The following is a 24,305-nucleotide window of genomic DNA, read 5'->3' as shown; positions in this document are numbered from 1 at the left end:
TCTTGGTCTAAAAACCAAATCTGCATCCACCCCCACATCCAAGCATAATAAAATAGATTACTGAATAGCAGCGCATATATTATTATGCCAGCACAGGAAAGAAAAGGCCCAATAAATTCACGGAAGACAAATTAAACCGTGGGCTGTAATATAGAGCAGGACACCATTGTGTCTGGCTAAATGATTATGTACAGCGGAAACGAGCTGAATTTATACACAATGAAAATACATTTTCTTGGGGAATTTACTGGTACAGTGGAACCCGATTAAATCGACACCCCTCGGAATTGGAAGAGTGAAGTCCACTAGTGAGGTGCTGAGTGATCAGCCATTGATCGGTGTCCCCTGTATATCCATACACAGCGTAGGGCCACTCCCCTAAATTATCAATCAATCAATCAATCAATCAATGTTTATTTATATAGCCCTAAATCACAAATGTCTCAAAGGACTGTACAAACCATTACGACTACGACATCCTCGGAAGAACCCACATAAGGGCAAGGAAAACTCAAATTAATAATAATCAAATGTACTGCCACAAATAAACTGCATTTCTGCGAGTATCATTATTACTGGAGGACGAGGCTAAACCTGTTACACACCGAGAGCAAGCATGAGCAAATAAACCACCAAACAATCTTAAAACAACGGACTGCTTAGTAAACTTGAAGAGTCCGGAGAGGAGATCATATGACAAGAAATGTTGATCTGTCAGCATTGTCGCAGTCAGTACACGACGTAATAGGGCGGATCGATCCATAAATTGGTGGTGTTTAGCTCAGTGGTCTTGTGGTCAGAGTGTCCGCCCTGAGATTGGTAGGTCGGGAGTTCAAACCCCGGCCGAGACTATAAAAATGGGACCTATTACCTCCCTGCTTGGCACTCAGCATCAAGGGTTGGAATTGAGGGTTAAACGACCAAAATGTTTCCAGAGCGCGGCCACCACTGCTGCTCACTGCTCCCCCCTCACCGGGTGGAACAAGGGGATGGGTCAAACGCAGGGAGTAATTTCACCACACCTAGTGTGTGTGTGACTATCAGTGGTACTTTAACTTTTTTAACTTTATATGTTTAGTATATGTTCTATACCAGAGTGATTAAAATGTTCTGTATTTTCCTCCAAAAAAGTTTTTTTTAAATTTTTTTTATAAGGTCAAATAATTATTTCATTGGCACAGGAGAGGACTTTGAAGGCACGATTGATTTCAATGAGTTTTTGGGTTTTGGTTACTTATTGTGTACTATTGACTTTGTTTTACTCTAACAATTGCATTCAACAAAAGAGAATATGAACGTCAGTTTAAATATTGTGCTGATAATGGCGCTCACAATAAATATGTTGAAAAATTTAGTTAATACATGGTATGATCGATAATGGTATCAGCCAATCTCACTCATGGATGATCATTAGGGTTGCGAATCTTTGGGTGTCCCACGATTCGATTCAATATCGTTTCTTGGGGTCACGATTCGATAATATAACGATTTTTATGATTCGATTCGATTCTCGATTCAAAAACAATATTTTTATAATTCAAAACGATTCTGTATTGATTCATTACATAGGATTTCAGCAGAATCTACCCCAGTCAGCTGATATGCAAGCAAAGTAGTAGATTTAAAAAAAAAAAAAGCTTTTAAAATTGTAAAGAACAATGATTTATCAATTGATTGCAATAATTTAAATTTGTTTTAAGTATTAAAGGAACCAAAAATATGACTTATTTTATCTTTGTGAAAATATTGGACACAGTGTGTTGTCAAGCTTATGAGATGAAATGCAAGTGTAAGCCACTGTGACACTATTGTTCTTTATTTTTATTTTTATAAATGTCTAATGATAATGTCAATGAGGGAGTTTTAATCACTGCTATGCTGAAATTATAACTAATATTGATACTGTTGTTGATAATATTCATTTTTGTTTCACTACTTTTGGTTTGTTCTGTGTCGTGTTTGTGTCTCCTTTCAATTTCTCTGTTTATTGCAGTTCTGAGTGTTGCTGGGTCAGGTCTGGTTTTGGAATTGGATTGCATTGTTATGGTATTGCTGTGTAGTGGTTTGTTGGATTGATAAAAAAAAAAAAGTTTTTTAAAAATCGATTTTTCAAAAATGATAATCGATTCTGAATCACACAACGTATTCGAACCGATTTTTTCCCACACCCCTAATGATCAGTATTGGAATCGGCAGCATAAATCCCTGATCTACAGTCCACATTAGCGGTTGTCGGCGTAACCTTAAACTAATCATGGCTTTCATGTTTACGTGTGCTTTTTTAGCTATGGTAGTGGGTAGTTGGTTCTCCTCTGTTCAGTCATGCATTTGTGAAGAATGGTCAATATTGTGTTCCAAAATCAATTCAGATCGGATCTTGCAAAAGCAAACAAGCGATTACGATAGCGTTAACAATACTCCAATATGTTGACAAACAGATCAATTTGTTGTTGAAAAATGATCTCTTTGGGTGTTGACTAAAATCAGTTGACCAGTAACACAGGGAACCAGGACATGAGTTGGTCGACTTAAACAGGTTTCCACTGTAGTAGTATTATGGATGTAATGATATGATAATATCATATCAAGGTTATCGTGACAAAAAATATTGCTGTTTTCATTATTATTTCTGTATTAATGAATGAGCTCAACAAGTACTTATATACACTCTGAACTCTTTTAACAAAGTTTTTTTTTTAATCACACAATGGTAGAAAACACACTATTTTGAATGTTCTGTGTTACTTATCCTTCACTGATAGTGATTTAGTCTTAGTATTTCATTTGTCTTAATGGCTAAGCTTTTATGCATCCATCCATTTTCTACCGCTTATTCCCTTTGGGGTCGCTGGTGCCTATCTCAGCTACAATCGGGCGGAAGGTGGAGTACACCCTGGACAAGTCGCTACCTCATCGGAGGGCCAACACAGATAGACAGACAACATTCACACTCACATTCACACACTAGGGCCAATTTAGTTTTGCCAATCAACCTATCCCCAGGTGCATGTCTTTGGAGGTGGGAGCTAAGCTTTTATTGTTTTGAATATTGGTTTGTACTGTAGCACTTTAAGATTGATCTAAACAAAAAGTGTGTAACAAATTAAATCTAATATAATTTATTATTTCTGGCGGACGTTTCGAATATTGGTTTGTACTGTAGCACTTTAAGATTGATCTAAACAAAAAGTGTGTAACAAATTAAATCAATATAATTTATTATTTCTGGCGGACATTGTGGCGTCCGACTTTGTTGAGCGCTCCGTGAACGCACCGTAAAAACACCATCTCATAATACTCTGAGTATTGAACGACCACTCTGTTGTAAGACAGCAGAGCTTGTAGGTTCAATGTACACAAATAAATAGCTTAGTTGTTTGGACAGTGTATATATAATGTTGTTATGGTTTGTGCAGCCCTTAGAGGCATTTGCGATTTAGGGGCTATACAAATAAACTCTGGTTGATTGTATGTAGTTTCTTAACAGGGGAAAATACATTTAAGCTGCCAGCTTGCACCAGTCAGTTTGTGAGTTCATCAAAGTGCAGTTATCAGTCAAGGTTTTTTTCCAAACATTTTAATTTAAAACGATAATATTAATGGTCAGAAGTTTTACCATGGTTATCATGACTACCGTATAATGTTAAATCTCCAAGTACCGTATTTTTCGGAGTATAAGTCGCTCCAGAGTATAAGTCACACCTGCCAAAAATGCATAATAAAAATGGAAAAAAACATATAAAAGTCACACTGGGGTATAAGTCACATTTTTGGGGGAAATTTATTTGATAAAACCCAACACCAAGAATAGATATTTGAAAGGCAATTTAAAGTAAATAAAGAATAGTGAACAACAGGCTGAATAAGTGTACGTTATAGGACGCATAAATAACCAACTAAGAAGGTGCCTGGTATGTTAACGTAACATATAACTATAACATATAGAAGATGCTATACGTTTACCAAACAATCTGTCACTCCTAATTGCTAAATGCAATTAAATCTTATACGTCTAGTCTCTTACATGAATGAGCTAAACAATATTTTTTGATATTTTACGGCAATGTGTTAATAAATTTCACACATACGTCGCTCCTGAGTATAAATCGCACCCCTGGCCAAACTATGAAAAAAACTGCAACTTATAGTCCGAAAAATACAGTAGAATGTATTGACTGATACTGTCACGGCATGGTTTCCGCAGATTACTGCGGGGTCGTTCTCCCAGGAACGCAGACGGACTACTCCGGACAAGGCGTGCAGGTAAAAACATGATTTAATTCTTAAATATCAAAAGTAGTACATCAAAGTGGAACACAAGGTGAAGGCACAACGTGCTGATCGCACAATCCTTATGAGAGACAAGAACACGTATGTTTTTCTTTTTTTGCATTCTAATTTGTAATAATCGGATTGTTCTAGTTGGCTAGCAATGCAGCTAATGGGAGCAATCCATTCCACCTCTAACCAACCAATAATACTTAATTTACGTTTCGTAACTTGTATGATAACCAAGTTGTACAGTAGGAAAGGGATTCATGTGGCCTCATTCCTGGGAGAATCCCCTGTGAGAGGAAGAACCAGGGTTAATCATTTTGCAATGCAGTCTGCTGAAAATGATGGAAAGCACAATTCCCCAAAAAGTGTGGTTCCTATTTAACTAAAGAGGCTTAAGAGCCCCCTGGCAAATGTTGTTACCGACATTCGGCTTCCTGGCTCTGAATGCAGAGTCATCTTGATAACAAGCAAGGATCTCTGCCCCCTCCAGTCACATCCTGTTGTGGTTCTGCTAGTTAACAGGGAGAAGCGTGAATGAAGAAGAAACTGATTTCATGTCTGATCCCTGAGTCACTCTTGGCAGTCTGCAGCAAGAAAACATGACTCAGCAATGGCAGCTCATTCATGTGAATCACGCACACACATGCATGCACGGAGAAAAACACACACACACACACACACACACACACCATCTGTCGTCAGTTACTGCTCCATCTGACCTCCCATATCCTTGATAGCAATATAAAGGGTGAGCTGAGGCAGATTTGCCTGACTCCCCCAACCCTCTTCATATGCTAATCATGACACAGAAAAACCGTGCATTGATACATTTGAAATATTAGATGCTATTTTTTTTATGTGCGTGGTTCTAAATATTACATTTTTCCCACAACTGTACAGAGGAACATTGAAGCTGCAGTGGGAGTTCTGCATAGAACTTGTTGCACACAAATAAATGTGTGAAACATGTTGATGTGGCAACTCCATTAATAAAAATACATTCAAATCATCACATCATTGTAATAAACTATTTTATTTACAATTTCTTTCCCATGCAGCATCTCTCAACAAACCTTTTTGTTTTATTTAATCCTGCTACCTGTAGCTGTATATCCAATTATTATATTATTATGCACTCTGCTATGAAAAACATCATTAAAAACAACAAAGTTAGTCAGCCCGAAGGCTTGCACATTTACCAGGCATATTTTGTCAATCCATGGCTGAAAGTTAATCGATGTTAACATGCTATTTAGGTTAGCTGTATGTACATACTGCATCATTATGCCTTGTTTGTAGGTATATTTGAGCTCATTTAATTTCCTTTGCTTATGTCCTCCGTTTATTTCATTTATATTTGCATGTCACATGACACATTATCTGTATGTAATATTGGCTTTATTTCTGATCGCTATTTGTGTGCCATGCTGTTCCAGACCACAGCAAACGTTACCCAACTTGCAAAAATTGTAATAAATCCATTAGAAGAAGACAGCATGCCGTTTACTTTAAGTTGGACACACATTTCTATACCTTTGGCCATTCTGAGCCAGTAAATTCCAGAAGTTATCTCATCCTGTGAGAAGCCTACATTATACTGATGATTTCCAATGTTGCAAAAGTGTAGAATGAAAATTAAAATACAACATTTCTGTCAACAAAGATTTGTGTCAGCCTTTGAGAGTAGGCTAAAATAACTAATATAGACACTAACATCATGTGTTGCCTTCATTACAACATTTATATAAGGATTTTCATTTTTTGCGGCACCAGGCAGATTTTTTTTTTGTAATTTTTGGTCCAATATGGCTCTTTCAACATTTTGGCCGACCCCTCGTCTATAGAATGAAGAGAACAAAAATTAATTCATTCCGTTTTGGAATAAGGCTTCATCATAACAAAATGTAGAAAAAGTGAAGCGCTGCGAATACTTTCCGGATGCACTCTACGGATATATATCCTGCCATGTAATAAGAACATAATATAGCTCAGCTTACTGCACAAAATAATAACAAAATAAATAAAAGTGTAACAATATGTGTATTTGCGACAATCCTGTAAAAGCAAGGATGTTACAAAAACCTCACAAAAATGAGTACACTCCACACATTTCTTAAATTTAAATATTTTTTTCATGGGATACCACTAAAGAAATGACATTTGATACAGTAGTCAGTGTGCAGTTTTAGAACAGTGTAAATCCACTGTCTCCTCAAATTAATTAAAAAACGTTAATTTCTATACTTCTGACAAAGAAAAAGGGAGTACTACCCTCAAGTGTTGTCCCGAGAAAGGCTGTAATAAAATATTTCCAGAAATATGACAGGTGTGTTCACTTTTGGGAGGTTGCACAGCAGGTGATTCATACAAAACTAAAAATCGTATGAAACTAACTATAATCTAATTAACAGTCCGTCAAGAGGTAATTACGTCACTCATGGCTACAGCTGAACCGTAATCAACTAAATTGGGAATTGTCCTCAAGGGGATCTTTCACTGTCTAATTAAGGTCTTTGCATCCATCCATCCATCCATTTTCTACCGCTTATTCCCTTTCAGGGTCGCGTGGGGCGCTGGCGCCTATCTCAGCTACAATCGGGCAGAAGGCGGGGTACACCTTGGACAAGTCGCCACCTCATCGCAGGGCCAACATGCGTTTAAAAAAAAAAAAAATCTAAACTGAAAACATTCAATTCCTTGTTTGTGTGTATGTAAATGTAGTGGCCAAAGGAAAAATTGTGACGAAAGAACAGGGTTCTGAACTTATTCTAAACATGACTGTTGAGGCTGCTACATACAATATTCTAAGAAGAACGGACTGCGCACTCCAGATCAGATGCTTGTACTCTCAACAGGAAACACGTAAATAATGTATTATCATGATTTGTATTATCCACTGATGATAATCCTACTTGAATCAGCTAATCACCACTTAACACTTTGAAGTAAATGGAACTTGACATATTTATAATCATATTTATGTATATGATTAAAAAAAAAATCATATTCTGGCCACTTAACATTGAATTTTTTGGCTTTTTTTCATATGGCGTGGTTGTGAAATTGGGTTTAGGGTATGATAGTGGGAACTTCAGGAGTCTTGTGTTTTTTTATTCTGTTGGTTGGTGCTATGCCTCTTAGGATAGCATTCTTTCATGATCGTTTGAACCCTGTATACCAAATCAATTCATCAATTGGCAGATATTTTAAGGGTTATCCATCAGCATAAGCTAACAACTTAGGTCTCATTCTTCTGAAATACAATGTGTCCCCTGTTAGTGATGGCAACCCTGAAGTAATGCAATTGTACAGGCTGGATTGCCAATGATACCAATTGAGGGATATGAACATTGAATGTGAAAGAATAGAAAGAGTGAGACGTCGAAACACACAATGAGCATTGAAGCTACAAACAACTGGATACACAAAGTATCATGGACATTAAATTAGCTACACCACTGATACGCTGCATGCTAAAAATAAGTAACACAGGGATCCCAGTCAGGTTAATAAAATAGAGGAATTTAAAGATATCAGCCATAGTTGTAAATATTTTACCATTTTTAAGACGCTTTGGAAGGCATTTCCTACATAAAATATCTGTAAAAATGCAGATAGAGTGGTTTCTATCTATTACATGCTATAAACTAGGGGTGTCCAAACTCTGACATCGGGGCCGCATTGGGCAGAAAAAAATCTAGCCTGGGGCCAAAAGCATGCAAAGCAACCGGCATTCCGTCTGAGTATATACAACCTTAAACTAGGGCTGGGCGATATGGCCTTTTTTAATATCTCGATATTTTTTAGACCATATCGCGATACACGATATATATCTCGATACTTTGCATTAGCCTTGAATTAACACTTTATACAAATAATCACAGCAGCATGATGATTCTATGTGTCTACATTAAAACATTCGTGTTCATACTGCATTAATATATGTTCATTTTAAACTTTCATGCAGAGAAGGAAATCACAGCTAAGTCAATTGACCAAAACTGTATTTATTAACAGTTATTAGCACGTGACTTGTCAAATGATGCTACATATTAGCAGTAATGCTACTTTTGGTAGCAACGCTTGTGCCCCACACTTGACAAATTTAAGTAGTCTATTCGACATCTTCCCACTTGAAGCCGAACCACCGCCAGACGATGGACCCCCTGCTATTTTTCTTGGTAATTAATTCTTCCTTCATTAGCACCTTCTTTCTCTCGTATTACCACTCGCACGGCTTCGCAAGCATCACAGCTAACGTTACCCGTCTGCTACCTCTCTGCTCCGCGAGGGGGTATACGTATGTGTTGTATGACGTGACAGTATGTGACGTATGTAAGAAGGTGCGCTTACTGCCTGTGAGAAGGAGACACAAGAAAGAGTGGGAAGAGCCCGTAGTGTAATGCCTGCAGCAAAAAGCAACTGCGTGAGAACGTATACTCGAATATCAGGATATAGTCATTTTCTATATCGCACAGAGACAAACTCGCGATATATCGCGTATATCAAAATATCGCCCAGCCCTACCTTAAACCTAACCCAAACCCTCAACCTAACTAAAACCCTAACCAAAACTCAAACCTAACCCTGACCCAAATGTATTTTTAGTAGTATTGTTTTTATTTGATTTGTTTCTGATTTTTGTGTTAAATATCGTCTCTCGAGCATCACTTCCATCCAAGACACACTTCACTTTCGTTGCCGTCACCCCTGTGGGCACGTCTTTAAGTGGACGCGACTTAAACCTAATGTTGTGAGCACGACTTGGAGTAGTTCTGCGTGGCAGTAGATAAGATATACTTGCCTCGAACACTTCCTCCATTCATCCTCGCTCCCAGGCTCGGTTTTACACTCAGAGATGGGAATGAAGATTTACAAAATCAGCTGAAAATTTTTTAATCCTAAAACACCGCTTTGCTGAAACACCGCTTTGCCGCACCCGAGTGCCCTCAGTGCACTCGCCTGCCAGTGTGGTCTGGGGGCATGCCCCCCCAGAAAAAATTTGAAATCTATGTTAGCTTAGGATGCATTTCCTGCTATTTTGAGTCAAAATCTAACAATATTCTCCAGACCAAAATTTCACATTTATTAGCAAATATTTTCATAAAAATGTATCTTGTGATGAAATTTATGTATACAAGTTTACACATATATCAAATTCTTGCCCACTTTTGGATTATAGACAAAAATAGGCCTAGAAATGGATTAACCAGAATTCAAAATACAAAAATTTCGAAATACATAAGATCGTGTATTGTACTTCTGAATGGACTCGTCTGTCGTAGATTGGTGTGAGAGGAGCCGAATCGGAGGTGGGAGGCTTCGATAGTTGATCTGAGGCTGCATTTGTGACGATGTTTGACTTCAGCATGAAGGCAGATCCCAGTGAAAAATTACTTCTCCGTAAACTCACTTTACTTAGATGCCTTGCCGATTTCGCGTGGTCAAAGAATGCCACCTTTCCCCGAGATCCATTGTTCACAATGTCTTTGCAATATAAGCACTGAGCACGTCCCGGTTCATCGCACTTTGCAATGAAATTGCTGATCAGTTCATCTACTTCTACGATATTGTTGTTAATCTTCACCTTCAGTTTGATAGATATATTGAGCCATGCCCAGTTCCACTTGTTTCTCACGCCCTTATCGATATATTTCGCGAATGAAGTATTCCTATCTTGAATAAGCTTAACCATGTCTGAAACTGTTTTGTCAATAAAGAAACGTGTTATTTGAGAGCTACTGTGTTTTCTTTCCAGATTAGTCGCCGATAAACACAACCAATTAGGGCTGGGCGATATTGACTTTTATTAATATCACAATATTTTTATGCCATATTGCGATATACAATATGTATTACGATATTTTGCCTTGGCCTTGAATGAACACTTCATGCATATAATCACAGCAGTATGATGATTCTATGTATCTACATTAAAATATTCTTCTTCATACTGCATTAATATATGCTCATTTTAAACTTTCATGCAGAGAGGGAAATCACAACTAAGTCAATTGCCCAAAACTGTATTTATTAAATACTCTGCAGACGCCTATAACGGGCAATGTAATTGGTTGATGTTGTCAGCTGATAGTAGAGCTAGCCAATCTGGTGCCTTCACACATTGGCATTATATTATATAAATAACCCTGGCGGCGCCAAAATCGGCGGAAAATTCCCATCCCTGTATACTGCGGAAAGCCCACCACTACCCGTAATTGCCCGCACTGGGCAATTACAGTTCACTACACAATATTCCCATTGCTAAAATACTTTACCACACTTTTTCAGCAACTTTGGCCATGCAGCACTAAAGAAAAAGTACAATTTAGTGAGTTTAGTATTATAAATCATAATTAAAATCTTGAGACTAATATCTACTCGTCAAGGGCAATATATTCATGAAACAGGACGTGTGTTGGCGCAAGGATATCTCCTGCTTTTCCCCATCTACTGACTACTTTCATCCTCTTTACCGCCTCACTAGTTAACTTATACCAGGGCTATTCAACTACATAATGAAGAGAGCCGCAGTTTTAAGAGCCCAAGGTCTCAGGGGCCACACATCAAAATATGAAAGTTACTTTAGGAAGTGCTTCCACGGGTTATATTCCTTTGAGACTGCATTTACTTATTTACAAAGTAAACACATCTGCTTTCATACCGCATGGTCAATAAAGTCATTATTATGCCCTCGTTACTAGTTTCCAGCGTGTACAGCGAGACAGATAGTTAACAAGTTCAGTTAATGATTGATGTTCCTTCTTTTGAATTATTTTTTTTCATCAGTTTTATTTCTTTATACGTCTTCCTTTACCTAGTTTTGTAAGACTGAAAATATAAACATTAAACAAGTATAACGTCCATTGTGTATGTTGCATAAATAAATAGAAGGTTTAGTGTTAATGCACACAGCAAACATTGCACACATGCAGCTTAACACAATTAAACCTAAGGTGTAGCTTTATCGTCCTCTGCTGGTCGAATTCAGCGCTACATTTATTTAACCAGTTTTGATCACTAGAGTTAAAAAGCCAAAAACAACACAACCACAATTACAAAAGACATGAAAGTCAGCTATTTCAGTACATTCATACTTTGTAGTCCAGTCATTGTTAAAAATCAGATTTTTGTGTTTTATTTAGATTTTTTTCAGGGTCTTCGTCTTCTACCCACACACTGCTGCTTCATTGTGACACAGATCCTTTGCTGTTGCCCCCTACGGGGTGGCGGGAGTACTGCATACATGATGATTTCATTAAGACTCTTTAGTAGGGATGTCCGATAATATCGGACTGCCGATATTATCGGCCGATAAATGCTTTTAAATGTAATATCGGAAATTATCGGTATTAGTTTGAAAATTATCGGTACCGGTTTCAAAAAGTAAAATTTGTGACTTTTTAAAACGCCGCAGTGTACACGGACGTGGGGAGAAGTACAGAGCGCCAATTAACCTTAAAGGGACGGTGTGGCGCAGTGGAATTGTGGCCATGCGCAACCCGAGGGTCCCTGGTTCAATCCCCACCGAGTACCAACCTTGTCACCTCCGTTGTGTCCTGAGCAAGACACTTTACCCTTGCTCCTGATGGGTGCTGATTAGCACCTTGCACGGCAGCTCCCTCCATCAGTGTGTGAATGGGTAAATGTGGAAGTAGTGTCAAAGCACTTTGAGTACCTTGAAGGTAGAAAAGCGCTATACAAGTACAACCCATTTATTTATTATTATTTATTTAAAGGCACTGCCTTTGCGTGCCGGCACAGTCACATAATATCTACGGCTTTTCACACACACAAGTGAATGCAAACATACTTGGTCAACAGCCATACAGGTCACACTGAGGGCGGCCGTATGAACAACTTTATCACTCTTACAAATATGCGCCACACTGTGAACCCACACCAAACAAGAATGACAAACAGATTTAGGGAAAACATCCGCACGGTAACAGAACATAAACAAAACAGAACCAATACCCAGAACCCCTTGCAGCACTAACTCTTTCGGGACGCTACAATATACACCCACCGATTTCTCCCCCCACCTCAACCCCCCGCACTCCCAGCCCACTTCAACCTCCTCATGGTCTCCCTGAGAGAGCATATCCCAAATTCCAAGCTGCTGTTTTGAGGCATGTTAAAAAAAATAATGCACTTTTTGTGACTTCAATAATAAACATGGCAGTGCCATGTTGGCATTTTTTTCCATAACTTGAATTGATTTATTTTCGAAAACGTTGTTACATTGTTTAATGCATCCAGCGGGGCATCACAACAAAATTGGGCATAATAATGTGTTAATTCCACGACTGTATATATCGGTATCGGTTGATATCGGAATCGGTAACTAAGAGTTGGACAATATCGGAATATCGACAAAAAAGCCATTTTCGGACATCTCTACTATTTAGGTGATGTTTGGCGGGCCAAATTAAAAGCTTTGGTGGTTCTACCAGTTGAATAGACCTGACCTATACTATAACACTGTCCAAACTCAACATTTTTTTAATCATTCAAAGTATTCACTCTTTGATGTTTCATCGCTTCGCACACAGGCTAGCGTAGCCTAGCTTAGCGCTATCTCTAAAAACATTGATTGATTGAAACTTGTATTAGTAGATTGCACAGTACAGTACATATTCCGTACAGTTGACCACTAAATGGTAACACCTAAATAAGTTGTTCAACTTGTTTAAGTCGGGGTCCACGTTAATCAATTCCTGGTAAACTGGACACATCAATACTTCATGCAACATTTGCACGCTTCTCTTAGAGAGGTTGTTGTCCCTGCTAGGAGGATGTGTCCACATGTTAGAACAGAATTATAGGGTACATTTAGACAGCATGGACACGCCAGTTAGCTAACCATGGTGCACCGGAGAGCGGCTGAGTTAGAGTTTAACGGAAATCAAGAAAATACCAAATTGGCTAGAAAAATAGCAGAATTCCGTTAAATAGCGGACATCTGGTTTGCCTGACAAGTGCCTGTGGTACAGAAGTGTGCTAAGAAATGTAATTGTTGCGAGTAGAACCAAGCAAATTAAATTATTTGCAATGATGTGATTACTCAGACCTAATTGCTTGTTTTGTGCAAGTTGAAGTTTCCAACACATGAGGTGACTGTCTGGTAGGACAACCATGGACTCAATACATTTCATTGGTTATTTGTGTTTTAATACACAGCTACATTATGTTGTGTTTTTTTGTTTGCAGAGTCAGTCTCCTCCGAAAACGTGTGTTGAACTCCGACAAGACGACTGGACAGTTTGGGGCCGTAAACATGTCAGAGGACATTTTCAAAATGCTCGGCGCACACAAGGGTGTCATAAGGCCTTAGCCCCGACAAAATGGAAAGCTGTTAATATCATCAAGGATGACAGTCGAGCAGCCTGCACTCTACTCTCTCCTGCCATCTGGAAACCTGAGCACTAAATCACGCAACATCTTCTTCCCAACTAGAAAACAGACTTTGCTTACAACACTGTTATGCTTTAGTTCCCATTATGGTATGCAGCTACTGTTGGAAACAAAAAACTTTTCCATCCTACATCTCATGGTTGACTGCTTTTCCAGACATTAAATTTGACACATAAAATGATCATTTATGTGAAAAATTGTTCCCTATATATCAATATGTTTCAGTATTTTTAAATTCCTTAAAGCACTGTATTAGAACATGCACACTATAGGCGGAAAAAATTATCGATTAATACATTTTAGAGATGGTTTGACAAAATCAGACTATTTTTGAATCTCAGTACAACTGAAATAATGCAATTCTGTAGCAGTAGAAGATATACAAATAGATGGACATTCAATGATAAAAAAAAAATGTTGGGTTTCTTAATAAATGATAAAACAAACTGGAAATCTAATAGAAATATGTCAATAATGAATCAAGCAAAATATGTTCTGTCCTAAAGGTCACTAATCTCTACTGCTTGCTAGTGTTACCATATCTGAATTATTGTGCAAAAATATGGGGAAATTAGTACAAAAGTACACTTATTGACTTTGCATGTTAGAAAAAAGAAAGAGGAGTTAGACTAATACATAATGATTACAAATACATTTGAGGCAGACGCCACACTTGACATACTTCACACGAAAGTCATAATTTCTATGTGATTGTTGGGCCAAAACTAATGAAGATTTTGGCAAAATAAGGGTAACAAGTTATTTTATAGGTCGTTCTGTGTAATTATTTAAGTTTATTGCGCCGTCAGGTGCGTGCTAGAGTGCCTGCTGGTCACGAAACACTGCAGGAATGTAGCAGCAGAGTGCGTCAAATATGGTCACAAAATTATACTTCCTTGAAATAAAAGCATGTGTTACTGCATGTTTATGAGCTGGAATATAGTTAGAAGTATATATAGACATATTATATTTGTTTACTGCAGGCCTGGGCAGTTATTTTGACTCGGAGGCCACATTTAGAGAAAAAATGTGTCTGGGGGCCGGTATATCTGTTTTATGAACACCCCTTTCAAAAACCTCACAATAATGTCTGATTGAATGCTAAAAACTTTATGACAGACCGCCTTAAAAAACGTAATGGAATTTTTATTTTTTCTATGAAGGATAAAACACTGAATATTGATAACATATGGACGTCACACCCCCTTTCGATCGACACATTTTACAATCAAGTGAAACACAACAAAAATGCAACAAACAGTGAAATATGAATGTGAAGGGTACAAAATAAACCCACCTACAATCTGATGTATATGTTACATCACTCAGCTTTAAAACTTTGTTGTGAAAATCTCCTTCCGCGTCTGTAGAAACGCTTCCCGCCGACACGGCTTGGTGCCTCGTCTGAGCTGCTGTGACGTAGTTTACTATAGTAACTAATTAGATGACCGTGGTAATAATTAGATGACCATAGTAACTAATTAGATTACCATAGTAACTGGTATATCATCCAAAAGCGCAGATTCCAACCATTGAACTACTTAGTATAGTTGAAGAAAACATCACTGCTCATCATATTGGCAGCTACAGTTTCCATCATAAAGATTAAAAAAAATATTTGGGAATATCTGGCGGGCCAGATTGAAAAGCTTATCGGGCCGAACTTTAATTTGCCAAAGTCTGGTTTACTGTCATCAGAAAAAACTATCGTCAAAACGACAACAATTGCACACTTGATAGCAGTAATGGCGCCTGTCGTTTAGTTGGCCATACTCTCTTTATACACCACTCTGATAAAGGGGGCAAACCCCACTGCCCCTTAAAGCCCAACCCCAGAATCACAGCTCAGATGCATCCACAATACCGCCATCACTCCTGTATCATATGCAAACAGAATTTTCTAAATAAAAATATAAAATTTGTGGAAAACCCTGTCAACAAACTGCAGTTCGAGCAATGGTTTCAGTTTTGAGGGCCATCGAGATAAGCCGGTTGCACTTTGCTGGTTTGTGCAGCATCAAAATATCTCTTTTTATATCATACATTTATAATGGATTTGATCGTGCGTTGCTGCAACCCTCCTTTGCTATGGTTACAATTGTATTATCCTAATTACACCACATTATGATGGACTGTGCAATAGAATATTGTTACAGAACATTCAGTCAGACATATTTAATATAAAGTACTGCCGCTTGCAAACTGCAGTTACTGTAGATTATTCCAATTCTGCCATTAATAAGGTATTGTGTGTATTATAAGACTTCTCTATACTGTATCGCAGCCCTTCATCAGGCTCACAGTGGGAGTGAACTGGACAACAATCAGACTGAATAAAACCCTCATTATATTTGAAAGGCCTGGCCCTTCGAGTGTTGTGTCCTGCTCCTTTAATTAGCACACATGAGTGATCTAATTAACTAATGACTGACATGGTGGGAGGGATTTTAATCAGCGTAACACTAAAGCCAGACTATGGGCTACAAAGTTAGGCAGATTAACGAGGGATTACACCCATCTGCACTGCCACTGTTGAGGAACAGAAGTCAGTGGGGGTGGGCGGAGGACAAAATATGTCAAGAGAACATCTCCGACACCAAACTGGAGCAAAAGAAGACAGAAATGCATCATTACTTGCAGGGCACTATCCCCAATATTCCACATGGAGGGGAAACAAATTTACAAGCTATGGTTTTATTGTATTTTATTGTGCAAAGCTGAACATAATGATGCAAAACAAGGTCACATTAATGTATAGAAACATTAATGTCTAATTAATATACACTATAATGCCAAAAGCATTTGGCCACCTGTCTTGACTCACATATAAACTTGAAGTGCCATCCCATTCCTAACCCATTGGGTTTATTTTGTTGTCGGTCCACCTTTTGCAGCTATTACAGGGAAGGCTGTCCACAAGGTTGCAGAGTGTGTTCATAGCAATTTTTTGACCATTCTTCCAAAAGCACATTGGTGAGGTCACACACTGATGTTGGTCGAGAAGGTCTGGATCTCAGTCTTTGTACTAATTCATCCCAAAGGTGTTCTATCGGGTTCAGGTCAGAACTCTGTGCAGGCCAGTCAAGTTCATCCACACCAGACTCTGTCATGCATGTCTTTATGGACCTTGCTTTGTGCACTGGTGCACAGTCATGTTGAAAGAGGAAGGGGCCCACTCCAAACTGTTACCACAAGGTTGGTAGCATAGAATTGTCCAAAATGTTTTGGTATCCTGGAGCATTTAAAGTTCCTTTCACTGGAACTAAGGGGCCAAACCCAACGCCTGAAAAACATCACCACACCATAATTCCTCCTCCACCAAATGTCAGACTTGGTACAATGCAGTCCGAAATGTGCCGTTCTTTTGGAAACCTCCAAACCCGGACTGGTCCATCAGATTGCCAGATGGAAAAGCGTGATTCATCACTCCAGAGAACGCGTCTCCACTGCTCTACAGTCCAGTGGCGACGTTCTTTACACCACTGCATCCCACGCTTTGCATTGGAATTGGTGATGTTTGGCTTGGAAACCCATTCCATGAAGCTCTCTGCATACTGTACATGGGCTAGTTGGAAGGTCACATGAAGTTTAGAGCTTTGTAGCAACTGACTGTGCAGAAAGTCGGCGACCCCTTTGCACTATGCGCTTGAGCATCCGCTGACCCCTCTCTGTCAGTTTACGTGGCCTACCATTTTGTGGCTGAGTAGCTGTTGTTCCCAAACTCTTCAATTTTCTTATAATAAAGCCAACTTTGGAATATTTATCTATTTATATATTTATTTATATTCATGCAATATGATCATTTGGATGGGTGGCCAAATACTTTTGGCAATATATTGTATAAATGTAAAATAGCTGGACACCTGATGATGGATAGATAAATGGATTAAAGGTGGGATGGATGAATGGATGGATGGAGAAATGGATTCATGGATGAAAGACGGAGAGATGAGTGCATGAGAAGATAGATGTAGAAATGGGAATCTTTGGGAACCTCACAATTCAATTATGGGCAACAATTGTATTATAAATCAGTTATTTATATAGCTACAATTATTATATTGAATACTATTGAATGGTATATTGTTAATATACACTATATTATTATTATTAAATATTCTAAATGTATTACATGCATTTATTAGTTTTAATTATATGTCTAAATGACTCCTTTTGCTACTGATGTATGCAGGAAAAATGGAGAACTGTAGTAGCCTGCTAAGTGAAAAAAATAAATGTTTTTACATGGCGCACAGGCATTCTTGATTTAATCGCTGTGCCTTCTAAAACCACAGGATGTGACATAAAGACTGTTCAAAGATGTGCGTTGTCTATCTATGGCTGATTTATTAATCTATTTGCTGAATTCCTCCTCTTAGCTGGTGACTCTCTGCTGTAACATGGTTCCTAATAGTCTACTGTTGAAGGGTACAACACATTTATTCTAGCATAGCTTATGCTCTCCTTCTCCTTCCTCCGTGTGTCCGCGGTAACACACAATGTTAAACGACTGGTAACTGATAGTTCTCCCTTGGTTAGTTGTGCCCAAAACTAAAACTAACGCTTAGAGAACATTAGCATTAATGCCGCATTTTAGAACCGTCTCTATTACTTTGTTGATATAAGTAAAAAAAAAATCGATATTTGGACATTTGTCTATTGATTAATGAATCGTTCACGTTCTTATCGTGGTGCAATGGACAAATGATCATTGTATCGACCTCTAAAATATACCGTATGATTGATGGACGAATGATGATGGACAGGCAGGTCAATGGATGATGGATGGATGTTGATAATGGGTGTTTGGGAAGATGGATGGTAGATAAATGGATGATCGATGGACAAATGACAATGTTTGAATGACAGACAAACAGATAAGTCAATGGATAGAAACTAACAGACAGTTTGTTTAGGTTGGATGAACAAATAATTGAATGAATGAATTAATTACCTAATTGGTAAATATACTCTATGATGGATGGTCAGATAAGGGTGTTGGGATGATGGACAAACGGATAAGTCAATGGATGATAGACAGGCATTCGGTGATGTTTGGATGAATGAATGATTGAATGAATGTATATATTACCAAACAGGTAAATAAATACACTTTATGATGGATGGTCAGATGATGGTGTTTGGATGAATGGTAAATAAATGGATATGACGGATGGACAAATGATAATATTTGAAATAGGGCTAAGCGATATATCGATATACGATATAAATCGCGGGTTTGTCTCTGTGCGATATAGAAAATGACTATCATAATATTTGAGTAGACGTTCTCACACAGTTGTTTTTGCTGCGGGCATTACACTACAGGCTATCCTCGCTCTTTTCAGTGTCTCCTTCTCACAGACAAGCAGGCGCACATTCTTACATACGTCACATATGTACACGCCCTCGCCCAGCAGAGAGGTAGCGGCGTGGCAAACGTTAGCTGTGATGCTAGCGGGTTGTTGCGAGAAAAAGAAGGTGCAAATCTCGTACCAAATGAAGGAAGAAGTCATTCCCAAGACAAACAGCACAGGGCCTATCGTCTGGCGGTGGTTCGGCTTCAAGCGGGAATATGTTGAATAGACAACTTTAATTTGTCATGTGTGGGACACAAGCGTTGCTACCAAAAATAGCATTACTGCTAATATGTAGCATCATTTGAAAAGTCACCTGCTAATAACTTTAATAAATACAGTTTTAGTAAATTGAATTAGTTGTGATTTCCTTCTCTGTTCCCAATTAGCCTGCACACCTGTGGGATGTTCCGAATAAGTGTTTAATGAGAATTTCTCAACTTTATCAGTGTTTATTGCCACCTTTCCCAACTTTTTTGTCACATGTTGCTGGCATCAAATTCTAAAGTTAATGATTATTTGCAACAACAAAAAAATGTTTATCAGTTTGAACACCAAATATGTTGTCTTTGTAGCATATTCAACTGAATATGGGTTGAAAATGATTTGCAAATCATTGTATTCCGTTTATATTTACATCTAACACAATTTCCCAACTCATATGGAAACGGGGTTTGTATAAATTATTGAATGAATGGACGGGTAAAGATACTGTACTGAATGGTGGATAACCCGATGACGATGTTTGGATGAATAGTAAATAAATGGATCCGACAGATGGACAAAAGATGATCTTTGAATGATGGACGGATAAATCAACACTGTAGTTGACAGATGGATGTTGATAATGGGGTAGATACACAGATGTTTGGAAAGATGGGTTGATGAAAAGATGTACAGATAACTAGTTTGAAAAATGGAATACAGCTGGGTAGGTTGGTAATAGATGAATGAATGGATGAACAAATAGATCGGTAAATGTACCGTAGGAAGACTGTTTGGGTGGATGGTGGATAAATGGATGACAGATTAACAAATGATCATCTTTAAATGATGGACGGATAAGTCTATAGATGACGTCAATGATATAAAGACTACAGGTTGATGATGGTTGGATGACTATATTTTGAGGACTGATTGAACAGGTAAATGCGTGATGGACGGAGAGAAAAAGAAGGTTACAGAATGACTGATAATAACGACAGACAGAGAGATAGCTAGGGAACACACAACAACAGATACAGAGGCACTGTGGATGAAGGAAGGGGCGTATGTTATCATTCGGGTCGGGATAATCCCGTCATTTCCTCACAAAGGATTTGCTTCCTGTCAAAACAACTGGTAACCACCAGCTTGGCTTGAGCAGTGTGAGGAAAAATCAACACGCAATATCACACACACACAATCACACACACACACACACACACACACATACACACACACACACACACACACACACACACACACACACACACACACACACACACACACACACACACACACACTCTTGTATTTGTCACCTTCTTGAGACCTCTGAAAAATGCCCACCTCTTTAGGACCACCCTTTCTAGATATATAAAGATTTGTATTTACAACATGAATAATATATACATACTATGCAGATATAAAAAAGGTAGTTGTGAAAAATGAGTTGGAATTCCACACAAAGGGGTCCCAATTTCACAAGAAAAACTTAGAATTTTGGCAGTATTATAATAAAAGTCATAATTTTACTCAACACATGTCAAAATTGTACATGAAAAACTGAAAATTTGTGCAATGTGATGATAAAAATTGGAATTGCACTCAATAACAGTCACAATATTACAAAAAAAAAAAAATTGGGGGCAATTTATGAAACGAGTCGTAATTTTACTCGACAAAAGTCACAATTTTATCGGAAAACTAACATTTTGACAATATTGTAATAATAATTGGAATTTTACTTGGCAAAAGTCATAATTTTACCCCAAAAATGTCACTACTTTATAAGAACATAAAAATGGGCAATATTGTGATAAAAAACGGAATTTTATATGACAAATGTCCATCCGTCCATCCATACATACATACATCTTCTTCCGCTTTTCCGAGGTCGGGTCGCGGGGGCAGCAGCCTAAGTAAGGAAGCCCAGACTCCCCTTTCACCATTTTGAATTTAAAATTTAATAATTTTAAAATTCAAATTACTACTTTTTAATTCAAAATGGTGACATCCACCATTAAAAAGTAATAATTTTACATAAAAAAGTTATAATTTTACGAGAAAATATTGCAATATTACAGAAACAGAAAGAATGTGACAAATTGTTCCCATTTTTATAAGAAAAAAGTCGACACGTAGTAAGAAAAAAACTACTTTTATTTAATACAGTATATACGGTATATATTTTTAAGGTTTTGTTGGTAGTTGGTTTTTAATCTCCATTATCTACTTCAAATTATTACAGTATGTCTCCATCTACATATTTATATTCTTTTTTAAATTAATTTTGACCAAAATTTTCACCTGCATTTCAATTTCTTAAACACTTGTTATTACAGATGTAGGCCAGAGGGAGAGCACATAACATTTTTTACACACGCTTGTTATTTCCTATGTTGACAGTCAGTTTTTTGGGGGGGACCACACTAATTATGATATATTTCACCACCATGAGTGCAAATGAGACATTCTCTAGTAGATTAAATGTTTTTCCGTACTGGGACCATGATTTCAGTACTAACTTGTTCACTGGTTCGCATATGGAGGATATGTTTCCTTGTTGATGTTTCAAGAAGGGTAGAAACACACTCACACACACGCAAACACACACACACACACACACACACACACGCGCGCACGCACGCACGCACGCACACACACAATATTGTATTTCTTAACTTCTTGAAACCTCTGAAAAATGCCTGCCTCTTTAGGACCACCCTTTCTAGATATATAAAGATATGTATTTAGAACATGAATAATATATACATACTATGCAGATATAAAAAAGCTAGTTGTGAAAAATGAGTTGGAATTTCACAAAAAAAGGTCACAATTTCAAAACAAAAACTTTGAATTTTGGCAGTATTATAATAAATAACATAATTTTACTCAACACACGTCAACATTTTTCAAGAAAAACTGAACATATGTTCAAAATTATGATAAAAGTTGAAATTTTAATCAATAAACAGTCGCAATCTTACAAGATAAGCTTAAATTTTTGGCAATTTATGAAAAGAGTCGTAATTTTACTCGAGAAAAGCCACAATTTTATCACAATACTTTAACATTTTGGCAATATTATAATAATAACTGGATTTTTACCTGGAAAAAGTCATAATTTTACTCAAAAAATGTCACTATTTTACAAGAACAACAAAACAATCGCGCTTTAAATTTTTACACACACTTGTTATTTCATATGTTGACAGTTCATTTTTGGGGGGACCACACTAATTATGATAGATTTCACCACCAAAGGAGCAAATGAGACATTCTCTATTAGATGCAATGGTTTTTCCGTAAAGGGACCATGACTTATGTCCTAACTTGTTCACACCTCCTGATATGGAAGGTACATTTTTCTTGTTGATGTCTCAAAAAGGGTAGAAGTACAAGAACACACACACACACACACACACACACACACACACACACACACACACACACACACACACACACACAATATTGTATTTCTTAACTTCTTGAAACCTCCGAAAAATGCCTACCTCTTTAGAACCACCCTTTCTAGATATGTGAAGATTTGTATTTACAACATTAATAATACATATATACTATGCAGATATAAAAAAGCTAGTTGTGAAAAATGAGTTGGAATTTCACAAAAAAAGGTCACAATTTCAAAACAAAAACTTTGGATTTTGGAAGTATTATAATAAATGACATAATTTTACTCAATGCACGTCAACATTTTTCAAGAAAAACTGAACATATGTTCAAAATTATGATAAAAGTTAAGATTTTACTCAATAAACAGCTTAAATTTTTGGCAAGAGTTGTAATTTTAGTCGAGAAAAGTCACAATTTTATCAGAAAACTAACGTTTTGGCAATATTATAAAATTAATTGGAATTTTACCTGGTGAAAGTCCTAATTTTACTAAAAAAAAATCTCACAATTTTACAAGAACAACAAAACAATCGCACTTGAAATTTTTACACACACTTGTTATTTCATATGTTGACAGTTCATTTTTGGGGGGGACCACACTAATTATGATAGATTTCACCACCAGGGGAGCAAATGAGACAATGGTTTTTCCGTATTGGGACCATGATTTATGTCCTAACTTGTTCACACCTCCTCATATGGAAGGTTCATTTTTCTTGTTGATGTCTCAAGAAGGGTAGAAGTACAAGAGCACACACACACACACGCACACACACACACAGTTGTAACTGTAAATGTGTCAGTGGGCTGTTCATTCAGTGAGACTGAATACACATTATAAAAAATTAAAAAAAATAAAACAAAAAAAAATGAATCTCCATTTTCTATCATAATAATTTCGGCGACATTAAAAACATACCCGACCATAGTCATGGTGATATTGTACATAATTATGTTGACCAGACTTACCGTTGCTCACCTGTGTGTTGGTCTTCACCCCAGCGTGGATACAAATGGCGTCATTAATGGCAGATAATAGGTCGGTCACGGTCGGGGTGATGTCAAGCCCTCGCTGCGTCTTCTCCGGTAAACACACCAGCAGAAAACCTGCCGGAGGCCAACTCCCACGCCCCAGCCGTTGCTGGGTGTTTTCATGTCCTTTAACGACGGAGGGAACGGCGATAGTACGGCGGAGGACGGTTTTACCGGCGAAACGGAGAGCACGCCTAACGTCTGGGAAGCCTCCCTGGCACGAGCCTGCTCTGGCGGAGGGTGGATCATGAATTATTCATGAAGAGGCGTGGCCTTGGCGTCCTGCTCGTGACAACAACAGAGTCGCTGGGCGGAAGTTACGGGTGGGCGATACTGCGAACGTCGCTGCCGATCCGATATCAAGTAACGTGATCAATGTGACATCATTTAATTTGCATATTTCTGATGATACATATATATATATAAATATTTCAATGCTGACATACATTTAAAATAAGTATGTTATCACTGTTTAGTATGAAAAATTTTCCTTGTATCATTTTTGCTGTATTTGTATCATTGTTATTATTTTAGAATGTAACACAGGCTGTATAGCAGTGGCAGATGCTGGTCTTTCAGTTCAATTCAGTTACAGCTTATTCG

The 24,305-nt window shown here is 37.7% G+C and overlaps 1 protein-coding gene across 2 annotated transcripts in view; it reads right to left on the bottom strand.

Annotated features, from left to right (window-relative positions):
- tanc2a (tetratricopeptide repeat, ankyrin repeat and coiled-coil containing 2a) overlaps nucleotides 1–23,947 on the bottom strand; it is a 119,426-nt gene extending 95,479 nt beyond the window's left edge. Inside the window, exon 1 of one of the 2 annotated variants that reach the window (XM_061884191.1) lies at nucleotides 23,640–23,947. The gene's annotated coding sequence lies outside the window, so the exon portion shown is untranslated. The remainder of the gene's footprint in view (nucleotides 1–23,639) is intronic. The other variant, XM_061884192.1, reaches the window with a different exon arrangement.
- Nucleotides 23,948–24,305: the final 358 nt, after the last annotated feature.

This window comes from Nerophis ophidion, linkage group LG23, assembly GCF_033978795.1.
Source record: "Nerophis ophidion isolate RoL-2023_Sa linkage group LG23, RoL_Noph_v1.0, whole genome shotgun sequence".
NCBI classification, from domain to species: domain Eukaryota; kingdom Metazoa; phylum Chordata; class Actinopteri; order Syngnathiformes; family Syngnathidae; genus Nerophis; species Nerophis ophidion.
The sequence above is the reverse complement of the archived record's forward strand: the minus strand, read 5'-3'. Positions and strand labels throughout refer to the sequence as shown.